This window comes from Chionomys nivalis, chromosome 4 (genome assembly GCF_950005125.1).
Source record: "Chionomys nivalis chromosome 4, mChiNiv1.1, whole genome shotgun sequence".
NCBI classification, from domain to species: Eukaryota; Metazoa; Chordata; class Mammalia; order Rodentia; family Cricetidae; genus Chionomys; species Chionomys nivalis.
The window spans coordinates 51,715,352-51,730,348 of NC_080089.1; positions in this window are offsets into that span (position 1 = coordinate 51,715,352).

Genomic DNA, 14,997 nt, shown 5'->3' on the forward strand with positions numbered 1-14,997 from the left:
CACTCTCTTCTTGAAAAGTTGAGTCTCATCAGCATGTTGTAGAGCAAACCCATTTTTGAATACTCCAAAAAGAGACCTGGCTATTTAAAGAGGATCTTATGCGGGGGGGGGGGGGGGTTGTCTTGTCAAAAAACAAAGATCTTTTCACAGAATTAACCCATTGTGTTCTATTTCCTAGGGAAAGTTAATGGGTTTCTCCTAGAGAGAGACATATCTCAACGATATCTTATAATAGGATTATAACGTACTGGTAATGGAACTCTTCTTACATGCCCTGATTCCAGATAATGTGATGTGTGATGGGCTTGCCACTGTTCTTACTCTTTTGTTACAATGAAGACAATCAGTTACACTAAAAGTACTCAAGGAGTCTGTGCCATTTCACGCAATCTGTGGAAAGACAAGGTCTCACCCTAGATAACTTACAACATGTTACAGTTCAGGGCGATTTGGAAGACCATGCTATTGAATTGCAAATGATTTGGGTAGATTACCTTACCTGGTACACATTGCTCTCTCTCTCTGGTTTTTTTTTTTTTTTTTTTTCGTTTTTGGAGACAGGGTTTCTCTGTAGCTTTGGAGCCTATCTGAAACTTGCTCCATAGACCAGTCTGGCCTCAAACTCACAGAGATCCTTCTGTCTCTTCCTGTCTCTGTCTCCCAAGTGTTGGGATTAAAGGCATCCACCACCACCACGGCCCGGCTCCCTGTCTGAGGTGCTCAGGATACAAGTCATTGGCTTGCCTAGTGTTCTCAAAGTTTTGGATTTGATCCCAGTACTGATTAAAATTGGGTGTGCTCGTATGTGCCTATAACCCTGGACTAGGTGGTGGAGGCAGGAGGATCAGAAGTTCAAGGTCACCCCTAGCCACATAAGGAATATGAGACCAGCTACAGAGGACCTTGTCTCCAGAATAAGTGATATAAGATCTTCGAGAATATACTAAATAGAAGGAAACCTAAGTTCAGATTTTTTAATTATTTATTTTTATTTTATGTGTATGAGTGTTTTGTTTGTGTGTATGTCTGTGCACCACCTGTGGAGGTCAGAGAGAGGACACTGGATCCCCTGAAACTGGAGTTATACAGATGGTTATGAGCTGTCATGTGGGTGCTGGAAATTGAACACTGGAAGGGCAACCAGTGCTCTTAACCACTGGGATATCTCTCCAGCCTTCTCAGAATGTTTTTACCATCCTTTCTTCCTTCTGTATACAACTTCTTCACTCTCCCTTTCTCCTCTGCCTGTCTGCACATATGCATCTCTATTTCTACTTTATATTACCATTGTCTAACTAGTCCCCGTTGGATTAAACAAAAACCACTAGAGAAGGCAGATGTGTTTGAAACCAGAGGAGGGGACATAGGAAGTCCTTGTTGTTTGGATCCGCACCTTTATGCAGCAGTTCATAGACCTCCACAGACGCCCTTGGACTAAGCAGGCTAGTGTGAAAGCCATGGCAACTATGCTAGGTCACACTTCAGTAGGTCATTATGGATTCTCACTCTATATGTATGACATGAGCCCTTCAGCTGTTAGAGAAGTTACCAGCGAATGTGCAGATAATTCTGACCTTATGTCTATTCTTATCTCTTCTGATCCCCGCCCTCTGAACACCTACAGAGGTATGTCTTCATGGTATCGTGTTACTGTCAAATCAACTCCTCACCCAGCCAGTAATAAATTAACCAGTTGCTAACTAAACACGGCACAGAATGAAATTCTTGTTTTTGTCTAGTCATTTGTGTCTTTTTCAATTCAATCTTCCTGTCTGCAAGCAGAAAACAGCAATGATAATAATAATATCTTCTTTGTCGGACTATTTTAAGTACCAAACACACAGCAAGCATTTTTAAAAAAAAAAATAGTTTCTTATAAAGAAAATCACAAACATTGACATTTCATCCTGGGAAATAAAAATGTTTCATTGTTTTAGACTGCCAAATTCAGAAAATATTCATTTTGAGAGTTAGCATCCTTTGTAAAGATGACTAGAAAAGTGAGGGAAGAAAATAATGACAGAGAATGTACAGCCATAGGCCTGGGATATGACCCCTAGAGATGCAAAGTGGGGCAGGTACCGCAGCATCTTTCAATGCCAGTCATCAACAGGGATCACATACTAAACCACAGTGCAGGAAGGATGTTTCAACTCATCATCTCCATACTGTGAACACTTCCCTAAGTAAATAGTAGGTTATCACCTGGTATCAAGAGTCTTCAAAGTGAATAAATACATACTCACAGATATACTTTAAAAACATCCAGGAGGGTACAATGTGTTTTAAGGAAATTATTTTCCAAGTCCTTTACCCCTGTGTAAACTTTTCTCTTCAAATATATCTATTTGGGTTTAAACCTTATCTTTTGTTGTCCTCTTTCCACTTCTCCTGTTTCACCAAAGGTGAGCATGTCTTACCAACCACCAAGCCTACTCTTTCTTATGCAATACTCATAGTAGAAAATCATTTGAAGGGACTAAACAGAGAAACCTGGAGGAGATACAGCTCCCAAAGGAATGAAAAGGGACCAAAAGAAAAAATTCAACATCAAAAAAAAAATCTGTAACAAATATTGACGGAATTGTACGTTCTATCATGCAGGGGACAAAGTCATTTTAAGGCTCTGTGTCTTATCTGTCTATATATTGATTTATCTTGAAATTTAAAGGTAGTATGTTTGTCACAGAGATGAAAGTATTATGGTTCATTTAAATTGAAAAATGAGCCCATTTTCTTTCTTGGAAAAAAACAGCCCTAGCTGGACTGTTTCTATTGATAATTTGAAATGGATTTTCTTGACAGATAATATAAAAAACAGAGTCTGCAAAGTGAATGGGTTTCACCTATTGTTCTGAGGGTTTGGTAAAATAGGGACCATATGAGATAAGAAATGTGTTAGGAACCACATCGTTTGCAACTACTACATTTATGTGTATGGGCTTTACATGGCAACTAAAAATTTCAAAGGGGTCTGGTCTACTGTTTTCCAAATTTAGTTCAGAGAACAAACAGGCAAACAAGCTTTGAGAATTACTATTTTGAAGTATCTGACTCTTGGTTAAACTGGAAGGACTCAGTCATAAACTAAACCCCTCAGGAGTGTCAAAGAGATGTCTAACTGGGGTGGAAATTTGGACCAGATGATTTCTGTAACTTAGAAATACACAAAGAACATGACTTCAGGTCAAAGTCAAGGAATTCAAAACATATTTCCCTCCCGCCTCACATGAGTATTTGTGTACAGATGTATGTATGTGCAGGACGGTACAGGTGAGTGTATACATTCGTATGTGTGTGCATATGTGTGTGTGCGCATGTGTGTGTGCATTCATATGTGTGTGGATGTACATGGAGCATGGAAGAAGGAGAAGATGCACAGACCAGAGGTCAAATCCAGTTATTGTTTCTCAGGAGCTGTCCAGGTTCCTCGCTGAGACCAGGAGCTTGCCAGTCAGGCTAAACTGACAACCACTGGGCCCCTGGGATGCACTAGGTCTCTGCCTAACCACAGTGCTTGCATTTAGAGTGCAAACTACCACACCCAAAGTTGTGTGCAGGTGCTGGAAATCTGAACTCAGGTCCTCAAGCTGGTGTGGTAAACACGTTACTGACTAAGCAACCTTTCCAGTCTCCTATTTCATCCCTTTTATACCTCAATATTTATTTCTCTAATGAAATCTCAAAGCCCACTTAATCTGGATATAGGAGCACCATGATTTTCTTAATGTTACATAATCTTCAGAAGTTGTTGAATTCAATAAAGACCTACTGTGTGGCTCCTATGTGCCGCAATGCATGCTACGGGAGACCACAGGGAAGTCTCTAAAATCAGGCATTGGCATCCTACTCACACATATGCAATCTGGTTATCTGTCCAAATACAAAGAACTCCCTCATTCTCCAAATTTTCAGTAAATCATCACTTACATCAAATAATAGAAGAACATACAGTAAGCTCACAGAGGGAGGTGGGTAAAGAGATGGACCAACATATATCAAATAATTGATAAAATCTTTGTGATTTCTTGGATTACGGGAGTTCTGGATCGTGATCAGAAACCCTGTAGGATGTGTTTCTTTGAAGTGCTGTAGGCTGTGGACCTGCTTTTCATATGACAGAATGACTGGAAATATTTTTACCATGCATAAAAAGATATGCCTAGACCAAGCGTTATTGACATTTAGAGCCAGATAAAAAAAATTTTGTTGTAAAAGACTGTCTTGTATATAATACTGTAGGGTATTATAATAAGTAGACTTCTAAAGATGGTTCCCCAAGGTTAAATCCAATGCTTACTCAGAAAAAAAAAAAAAAAAAAAAAAAAAACGATCTAGGTACTGCTGTGAGAGGACTTTTGTAGGTGTAATTAAAATATTTAACTGTAAGATACAGAAATAAATCAGGTAGGGCAAATCCAATCAAAAAAGCTCTTACAAAGAATGGATTTTTCTCTTGCTAGCAACACAAGAGGAAGTCGGCAATTCGAAGCATGTCAGTGTTGACTTAGAAGATGTGGAGAGCCAGGAACAAGCTCAGAGATTGGCTTAAGTGAGGGCAAAGCCTGTGGCTGGCAGCCATCAAGAAGTGGGGACTTGTCACAACTTATAGGAACTGAATTCTGCCAACAACCTGGAAAATATAGAAAGAGATTCTTTCCCAGAGGCTCCATGTAAGAGCCCAGTCCAGCTGATACCTGGATCAGCTAAGACCCTAAGCAGAGAACATGATGTAGATGCTCTTCCACCCTTCTGTAGCCCTCTGATTGAAAGAACCAAGGAGTAGTAAGTAGGCGTTCATTTTGCTATTAAGTTAGATTATTACTTATGCAGCAGGAAGTTGATGCAGACATTTACCCCACTGATCTACCCACTAGATCCCCCTCCCTGGTGTGACAACCTAAACTATGTCTAGCCATTGCCAAATGTTAATGGAAAGGACCACACACCACGCCTGCTTTAGAACCACTAGTCTAGACATACATCTTGCCCTTATAGAGTTAGAAACAGTAGTCTAATATGAGAAATTAACATCTTGAGCTTTACCCATATCTCATTATGATTTCACTTACTATTTTATACAAGTTAACTTTAACTAAGACTGTAATGTGGAAATAGAAAGAGACATCCAGTAATAAATCCATCTAGAACAAAAGGGAAAAAAATGAATCTAGGAATCAATCAATAAGGTTTGGAAAAAACAAATAATTCTAACACAAATTATCTCCTACTATTAGAAATGAAAGCTCGTACAAAGAAAGGAGAGGTGAGCTTTCTGAGTTTGACTCTAGCTTTGGACATTGTACAGCTTCCCCACCCTCCTTTTAATATGGTGGTGTTGGTGGCCAAAGTCAGGGTCATGTGTGTGCTAGGTGAGCCATTTCACACCAGCCTATATATTTGACCCTGGATTTTATTTTCTGTAATATAAAAGTGCATAGCAAAAGAGAAACACTTGGTTTAGGTCACAGATATTGTAGCTGCTATCCGATGAACTCCTGACAGAGCACAGTGACATTAGGTGGCTTCCTCCACATTGTGTGTAGTCATCACAGTTCTTTCTGCTGGGTCCTTCTGTGTAAAGTAAATAGCCCTGCATCTGCTCTGAGAACCAAAGAATAAAGTCCAATGGCCTCTTTCTTTTCAGCATCACCAGATAAAGCTTGGTATCACTGTACCTCCAGTTATGTAGAAGATTTTCTCAGGCATTGAATGAAAAGCTGACATGCATGATGACTCTCGGAGTAACTTATTTCAAAGATATGTCTGCGTTTTTAAACTACAAATATAGTATCTGACAATTTACGAAGTACTTTTGAATCAGGATTGTTTTTGACAGAAATATTGGAGTGTGGAAAGAAATAATCTTTCTTTCTCTATTCCTCTAGCCTGTGTGTGTGTGTGTGTGTGTGTGTGTGTGTGTGTGTGTGTGTGTGTACTCTGTTATAGCCAACCTTCATGGAGAGTCTTTCTCCAGCCAACTGGTTTCTTTCCTGTGATAGTTTCCTCTTCCCTGCTGCTCCCTTCTTCCGCTACATTGTAACAATAAATAGTCAACTATCTCCACAGAACCAGATGTTTACCACAATCTGCAAATTCAAAGTTCACATTTGACTCAAATGTTCCCATCTTAGATCTCAGGGTTACACTCTTTGTCTATCAAAAAAAATTATTTTATCTTTAATTTAAAAAACTTTCCAGGATTGAGATTTAGTCTTTGCAACTTGTCTTCACTCATGTTCCATCTCATCCCTGTCTTTCAGCTGATTTTACCTTTCTCTCCAGGAAAAACGTTCTGCATGGCAGCCATGAGAACTCTTCTGGGACGCACATGGAGCCTTTGTGAGCAGTTAGCTGGAAACACACCTAAGCCTAATGATGGTATTTATCAATAAACAGTCCAACAGACTTCATAATTACCATTGTTACCACGCTTAAGAACTGCCAATAGTATTGCAAAATCCTCTCCTCCATTCCATCACAGATGGAACCATTCCTAGTTGAAGTGTCCAGTGTGACAGGGAGGACCGTCACCTCTCGTCACCATTTCAATACTTATTTTTATCATCTGTTGGACAAGAATCCAAAAAAAATTATTCCTAGGCTCTCTTTCAGTGTCTCTTAGTTGTGGTTTCAGTAGATCATGGGGCAAGAATTTGAATGGAAGTAGTGTATTTAGAAGTTGTACTGAATACCTCTCCTAGAGCAAGAAAGTGGAATAGGGAAGAATGGAAAGTCATGAAAAGAAATATTATTAAGCCAAGTACCAACGAAATCTTGTAAACTGCGCCAAATGCACACCTCAGGATTACCCTAGCTCAGAATCAAGGGAGTTGTGCCACTTACAGATGTGGAAAGCACCTAACTCTTCTTCATTTTAAGTTTATGCTGATTGCTCCAATTCGCTAGTATTTCTAACTGCTTTCCCACAGCATGAGGGTCTCCTCCAATTCTAAAATCCCTTAGGAACAGAATTACTCGTAATTATAAAGCAGTGGAATAGCAATGAAATGAAAGGGTCTCAGGATGAAACAATTATATCTCCCATAAGCACATCCATGTGGCCCACATACACTACAAGAAAGATACTTGTCCCTTTGCCTTGAATGACCTTGGAGAATGCAGACTAATTTGATTCTACCAGCCTTCCCTGAGGTTGCCACCAAAGCAGTCTGTCATTTTTTCTCTAGATTCCCTGCATGAGAATTAGACAGAGCCCAGCTCCCTACCAATAGCTGCAGCAGTGACTACACCAAGCTCTCCGAATCCACCCCCATTAGACCTCAAGCAAAGCAAAGGGTTTGAGATAAAAACACAACCAAACCCTAAGACATCTTTCTCCAGTCTTTGTACCTCTTGCCATTATGGTCTCCTTTTATAGTTCTGATTTAGTTGAGACACCAAGATCATGAAGGGAACTGTGGAACATTTTTGTTCAAAAAGAAGCATGCGGATTAGTTTGACATGTTCCTTGACATCTGGTATCTGTTCAATTCCATACTTCTGTAGGAAAGAACTCTAGTTAACATCCTCTTATAGTAGCAACAAAAGCCACCTTGGTCAACACTTCTCTGGGGACAGCATCTTCAAAGCTAAGAGAATGTATGAAAAATTTTACAAAGGGCAGAAATGAGGGAGGTGATCACTGGAAGCATAGGTATATATAGGACACTAAACACTCTATAGGTGCTCCCCTTCAGCCTTTGCAACAGCTCTACAATCTAGGTTTTGTTATTTCCAGTATGAAGGAAATGGGCTTGGAGTTTCTCCCAGTGCATATACTGGTAGTAATTGGATGGATCTAGACAAACCTTTCCTTGACTAGCTCCAAAGCTCGTGATTGTTCAGTTAGATCAGAGACAGGAATCTCAAACATCAAATGTTACTGGCTATTGGAGAGATGGATTAAATGTGTGATGTACATTGAAAACAGCTAACTGTGTGGTAAGTAAATCCCAGTGTTGATCTTAAAAAGGACAAGACCATGACCTTGAGCTGAGTCAGACCATCATCCTCTATTTTGCCAATTTAGATAGTGTGATGGTCATGAAACTAGAAAACGTATGTGTAGACTCCAGCTCAGACATTGTTTATTATGAAAACGTGGATGAATCATGGGATCTCTTTGAGCCTTGATTTCTAATTATAAAGTTATTTCTAATTATAAGGGAATGGTATAGCACTGGTCAGGAAAAGAGTCATCCTTGACCTGGCTTTGATGCTAAAGAATCAACAGATGTCACACGGAAGAGGAGAGTCCACAGCAGGCTTACAGCTGATGGGGAATACAAAGGGAAAAATGGGTTATTTTTTCTCTAATATTAGTTGATGCCAATTATTGGAAAGAATTTCTTACAAGTTTGTTTATGATCATAATACATAGAGAAAATAAACCAAAATAAAAAAAAGGGTATTTGTACTAATTAACACTCTAAATCATTGTTTGAGGATCAAAGAATATACTGTGTCAGGATTGTGTCAATATATAAGGATCTTAAGAGTGTAATACTTTTACCCCTGGGAATTTGATCAGATAATCCAAAGAGGCTGAATTTCCTCTTTTTTTTTTTTTTCCAATAAGAGAATTAAGCAAGTTCAGGATTACTAGGGTATCATACTGCATAAAAACACATCTTTTAGATTTTCACTTTTCAACAAGGGCATTGAAACTTAATATGCTGCTAATTCATTATTTAAATCAGGTATTATGCCAGTAGGGCTGTTTTGTTTCTCACAGCATCACACAATTCAAAATTATCTGCACATCTGCCATTCTTTATTAACAACAGAGAGTTGTCATTAAATTCACCACTTCTAGAAATAAACTCACTGGAAGCAAAACCAACCAATGAGGACTTAAGAGTCCTAATGTCTTTCCCAATCCCCAGCAAGGTGCTACTCCAGCCATAGATAACAGGATGGTTGCCATCTTCAGCTTCAGCAGTCAGAGAGGAAAGAAAGAGGGGCAGGGGAAAGTGTTGATGAGGTGGGAGGGCGTAGACAGGGGGAGAAGAGGGAAACTCTGGATCTGTTATGGTTTTGAAAAGCACCACTCCAAAAGGCTCCTGTATTAGATTGGTCCCAGCCAATGGCTCTATGAAAAGGTAATTGGATCACGAGGGCAATAACTGCATCAGGGAATTAACCCATTGATGGATTCAAAGCTGAGTGGGTTATTAGGTAATAGGCTACAACCAGAGGAAATAATCACTGAAGACATCTCACTGAAGGTTATGCTAGTCTAGCTACAATTATCATGGGAAAGGATTGGCAGAGGGGTGAATGAATTTACCCTTTAGACAAAAGTAGAGCAATTGGACATTGGGGGATACATTTGGAAGTTTCTTGGCATTCAGTTTTCTGGCATGTAATGGCAGTCCAATCTTCCTACAGTACAGTTCTGGGATGCTAGTGTGAGCCACTAAGTTAAATCTCAACCGACCCACCCAGTAGGTCCTAAGTTACTCCAGGGTCTTGAAGAGGCACTATCTGAAAGACATGGGACAGGGGGGAGAATCGGACGCCATGCAGTATTCTTTGTCAAGGCATCCGTTTATTGAAGCAAGTTTCATGTCTTAAATACTCCTCAGTGAGAAGCTCCAGCAGTAGGAACTGAGGAAAGGGGGAAGGGAAGGAGGGGCTCGGTAGCTAGGCAACTAAATGGGGCAGTTTGGCAGCTAAGCAGGGCAGATGCAAGGTCAGTGGCTAGAATACCTGCTGTTAGTGATAAGCAGCAAGCCATGAAGACACTCTGTGGTGCTTTCCAGAGCTTGAGTCACCACGGTCAGCACGTAATGTTTTGGCTAACTTTAAGTTTTCTGTCTCAAGATTTTTACTTCAAGGCCCTGTGAGATGTGAGAAAGGAGAAGCCTGAAATGGCTCCTGACACTCAACCATGAAAATAAGGGCAACCCTGGTTGGTCAAAGTTCAGTCTGGTCAGAGGGGCACTGGAGCTTTATGGTGTCAGGTTGTAGAAAACAAACAAAATTCCCAAACAGTCCCTGACAACGGAAATGGGACAGTGGGAATCCAACAGTGATGCCTGGAAGACACTGCCTAAAACCTGTTCTTACCACAAGCCTGCTACAAGCGGCTTCCCTTCCCAGTCAGGGTCATCAGCTATCTTGTAAAGGTTCCGTGGTAGGTAGGCTATAACTCCTTTGATAAAACTGAGTGAACAATTTCTGAAGCCGACTTTAACTCAACATAATACCAAAGTTTCAAAGAATTGTTCCAGAATAAGTAACTGAATTGGGTGAGATTTGAAGTTAAACTCTATCTACTCCTAGATCAAGGTCACACTTCTATAATTTTCAACCCGTGTAGTGACATTATAGGGTTGAAGGGAGTGTGACATTCCAGAGCTAATCTGATGAGAACTTGAAGCCTAGAGAACTGTGGTTCTATATTTCTCTCAGAACAGAAGCCTCCGAGATCAAGATGGTCTAGGTTCTGGAAAGTGACATTTAGAAGGCCGGAAACAAAATGAACAACAGAACAAGGATGCCACTCAGAAGAAAGGCTCCTGCATGTTTGGAGGTCAGCAAGAAGTCGGGTACCATGAGCTCAGCCCTTATTCTCTAACCCAAAGAGAAATGCTTACCCCTTTGATATCCTGTTCCTAGTTAAACAAACTACTAATGGTGGGACCACAGCATACAAGTCACAGGAATTGTGGGTAGAGTCAGGGGGATGTGGCATTCACCAGAGTGAAGGATGAAGCATGCTTGACCTAGGAGCAGTCTCCTGGAATAGGACAGATCTCTATGCCGTGCCCATCTATATGTGGCATCAGAGATAATAACGCTGCTGAAAACAGTCCCACGGAGGAACTGCAAAGGCCCATGGAAATCTCATCAGATTTACCCCGCTTCAACACGAGCTCTCTCAGGCACTGCTGATACCAATGTACGAAAGCCTGCCACAGCCCAACTGAAGAATTTCAGCAATGAGTGCCAAGTTTGCATGCCCTGTCACTCGGGGTTTCTACATCACTTTTGATTTAACCTGACACCATGACATGCATGCAGTATGGCCTTCCAAAACAGCAGGATGATACAGGCAAATCACAAGCCTGAGAGCTGACAGGCCTGGATCTAAAATCTGTCTCTGCTACCAAGTGTGCAACGATAGGCATGTATGTTTCTGACAATCAGCCTCAGCTTGTCCAGCTGTAAAACAAAACCATAGCAACACAGGGGAAATTCTGAGAGCTGGGTTCAAAGAGGGTGCAAGCATCAAGTTAAGGAAGCTTCTAGGAGGAGGTCAGTACGCGTTTACTCTCCACGTCTCCTTCCTTTCCTGTGTCTCCTTAGAATGCACTGTGCCCTTCAAGAAGCCAGATGCTTTCTCCACTAGGGTGTGACACATTAAAAATAGAATACACCTTCAATGATGGCTATGTGATCTATAGAAAATAAGGCACCTTCTGCCAACTACATAAATAAAGGAACGCATGTGCTTGTTCTATTCCAATTTAATCTGTCTGAGAGCCTGGAGGTCTCGGTGAGGTAAATATTGTTTCCACTCTGCCCTTAGAGCAGTGTTCCCATTGAATTTGTCTCAGTTCCTCCTTCTGATGTCATGCTGATGTCTCCCTAATAGGTTGAAAGCACTTTGTGGAGGATAGAGATTAGTGCGATCGAATAACCACTAAATTTTTGTTTACCTTGGATGTTCTGGGTAACTCACTGCAGCTAATAGGAACCAGCACAGATGCCTGCATTGCCTATTTGCAGAGAATCAAGTTCATCAAAACACACACTCCCTGTATAGGGCATAATGAGATGTGAGGTGACGTGGAAGCTGCCTTACAGACTGGCAGGGACATGGGACTCACTACCAGTGTCAGTACCTCTCGCCTAAGCAGACCTGAGCCCTCACATGCCCTGGGAATGTGTTCCTTCATTCTGACATGTTTACTTGTGTATTCTCATTTTCATTAAATTTCAGAAAAATAAAACATTTGTTCTAGGTTTTCCTCCATACTTTATACATAGACAATGCCCAGTGGATCATGGATGAAGGTGTCAGTCCAGACTAAACTTCTAAGTCCTCTGACTCCACATGGGTAGATCAGCTATTCACGAACTCAAGTGCTGCCTCGATACCCAGATATGCTGTTATTTTTCTTCTCTTACCTGAAGTCAAATGTGTATGCTCTGTAAGACATTTAGAAACTGCATCCATGAGGAAAAGAGCAATGCTTTGATAACACTTTGAAGTTGACTCTAGGCTTAAAGAAAAATTAGACTTCAAAAGATAGACTCATGATTTTCACAGTTCAGTGGGATCTACTGCTTGATCTTTGAACAGCATATCACGACCATATTTTTAAGTAAATATTTTTTCACGTACATTTGAGTGACTGCAAAGAGGTCAAAACATCATAAACCCTACTTTATTCCAAAATTAACATTCTTAAGAGAGCGTTTTATAGCCAAGTCTCCACTTTCCTCCAAGTTTGTCCCTACTGAATTAATTCTTGAGAGTAGAATTGAAGGACTGAAGTCTTTTATTAAAAATCTTAAATACTCTCCAACTGTCCTCTAAAGATCAAAACCAAACATACTGCTGTTTATGGGTTTATTCCCAGGAAGGTTGTAAAAATCTTGACATCTGGGGCAGTGTCTCAGTCATCTGTATATTTAACACCCCCCTTTGTATATTAGGTCTTTAAGGATGAATAGGACTTAATAAATATCTCATTGTTCAAGTGAATACAAAATTTAAGTCATGTTGGTGATATCTTCTCAAGGTTTAGTGTTGTCTGGCAAAATGAGATTTGGGTGTTAATGTGTTTCCTGACATTCTATGATTTCACAGCTCTCATACGAAAATCCATAGCCAAAGTGTTCTAGGGACATTCCTTCTATATGCTTTACAATGTATACCCACACTGATGGAGCATACATGTCTATCACATATCATTATAATGGTGTAGAAATATACAAAGGCATGCCCAGCATTCTGTGGAAACGAGGTTAGGTGAAGCAATGGGAAACTGCTGAACGAGGGTATAGAGTTAACCAGAAATTTGTTTCTTTTCTAGAAAGAAATCCCTTTACACTCATAGGATTTTCTCTCTTATTGGTAGCAGAAAATAGTAGGCATAATTATCTTGAAATTCAGTTTCCTGGGTTATTTTGCCCTGAGCAATGAGAAAGCTTATCACAGGATGCTCTAGGATCGGTTCAATCACTTCCAAATTACCCAGTGTAGAATTCTGCCTGCTGTTTCTCTTTACCTAGACCTCCTGGCACACTAGTGACAGACAAATGGCTGCATACATGTGATACCCGGGTGGCAATCACATCTACTTCCGAATACTTCTTTCTGCCTGCCCCTCAGGTGGGCAGCCACGGGTCTGACTGGCATTCGCAGTATGGCTTATTTCTGGTTATTGCTCCATTGATCACCTTGTTAGCAAACCAGTGGTTGCTTATTTGAGAGTCTGCCATGTGATACCAAAGCTGATAGACTAGGGGCAGATGCAAGGTTGTATCGAGGGCAGAGTCAGACATAATCAGCATGCACTGGACCTATTAAAAAAGAAAGTTCGGATGGTCCTGAATATGCTTCTTGAGATGATTCCTGAAGAATGAAGCCCTGATTTGCTGGGCAGGCGGGATAGTATGGGAAGAATGTAGAGGGACATGCGTGTGACAGAGCAGGGGCTGATCGCGGATCAGTAGCTGTTCTACTGGTCTCCCTTCTCCAGCCTCTCTTTATCCTACCACCTTCTCACGTAGGGCCAGCCAGGAGAAAAGTTCCCATCCTTTGCAATGGTTCTTGAAAAGCTTTTGCTGCTCTCCAGGTGTGGTCAGCTCTGTGTCACTGCTTCATTCTGAGAGGACCTACTGCCGTGGGAGGACCCTTGCTAATCCACCATCAGCAGCATTGGGAGACATTTAGGTCAAAAGAGTAGCTACGGTTCTCAACTCGCTCAATAACATCACTGCTATTTGGAGAGATGACAAGACAATTTAGAGCAGTGTCAATCATGGTGACTATAAAAGAACTTTCTCCAAGCTTTGAGGCCAGAATATTAGATACAGGACACATTTAATTAGTAAATCTACCAATATATCTATTTATCCAGCTAGTTAATAATCTACCTATCTACCTACCTAACTTCCTGTCTGTCTGTCTGTCTGTCTATCGTTGTGGAATATTTGTTTAACTATCACAAAGACATATTTCTTTTACCTTGCCTGCCTAAGGCACCTGATTGCTGCTTTAATGAAAACCTAAATGGCCAATAGTGAGGGAGGAATTATAAGTGGGACTTCCAGGAAGAGAGAGTAAGTAAGAGGAGGAATTTAGGCTCAAGGAAGAAAGAAAAAGAGACACTAGGTCTCAGACAGACAGACACAGAGGAAGCAGGAAAGTAGAACACTCAGAATGAAAGAAAGATAAAAAGCCCTGAGGAAAAAGATAGATGAATAAAAACAGGTTAAATTAAGTTAAAAGAGTTAGTGGGATAAGCCTTAGCTAAGGCCAAGCATTCATAATTAATAATAAGACTCTGAATCTTTATTTGGAAGCTGGTTGACAGCCAAAAGAAAATGCCACCTACAATCCATCATTATCATGATTGTTATCCGTCAATCTGTCATCTGTTGGCTGTCTACTTGTCTGTCTATCTGCCCACCCATCCATCCTCAAGGATTTTTACCCACCATGAAAGAGACATTCTTTCTCCTGCCCCAAAGCATTGTCTTCTCCCATGCCCTAAATGAGTGCTAGTCAATTCTAGGGAGCATAAACATTACCCAGAGACCTTGTTAGAATACACATTCCCAAGACTCACTCTGGTCCACAAGAATCCACAAGGAGGAGAGTGTAGAATCCGTAGCTAAGTGTGTTTCTTAGTGATCCATTTCTTTGTTGTAAGACAAAAGGAGTGGATGAGGCACAGTCCAGGTCCCAGGTGAGCTGAGGAAGCACACCAAGGGCTCTGGGGCTTTCTGCCTCCCCTCCCTCTACCTTCAGGG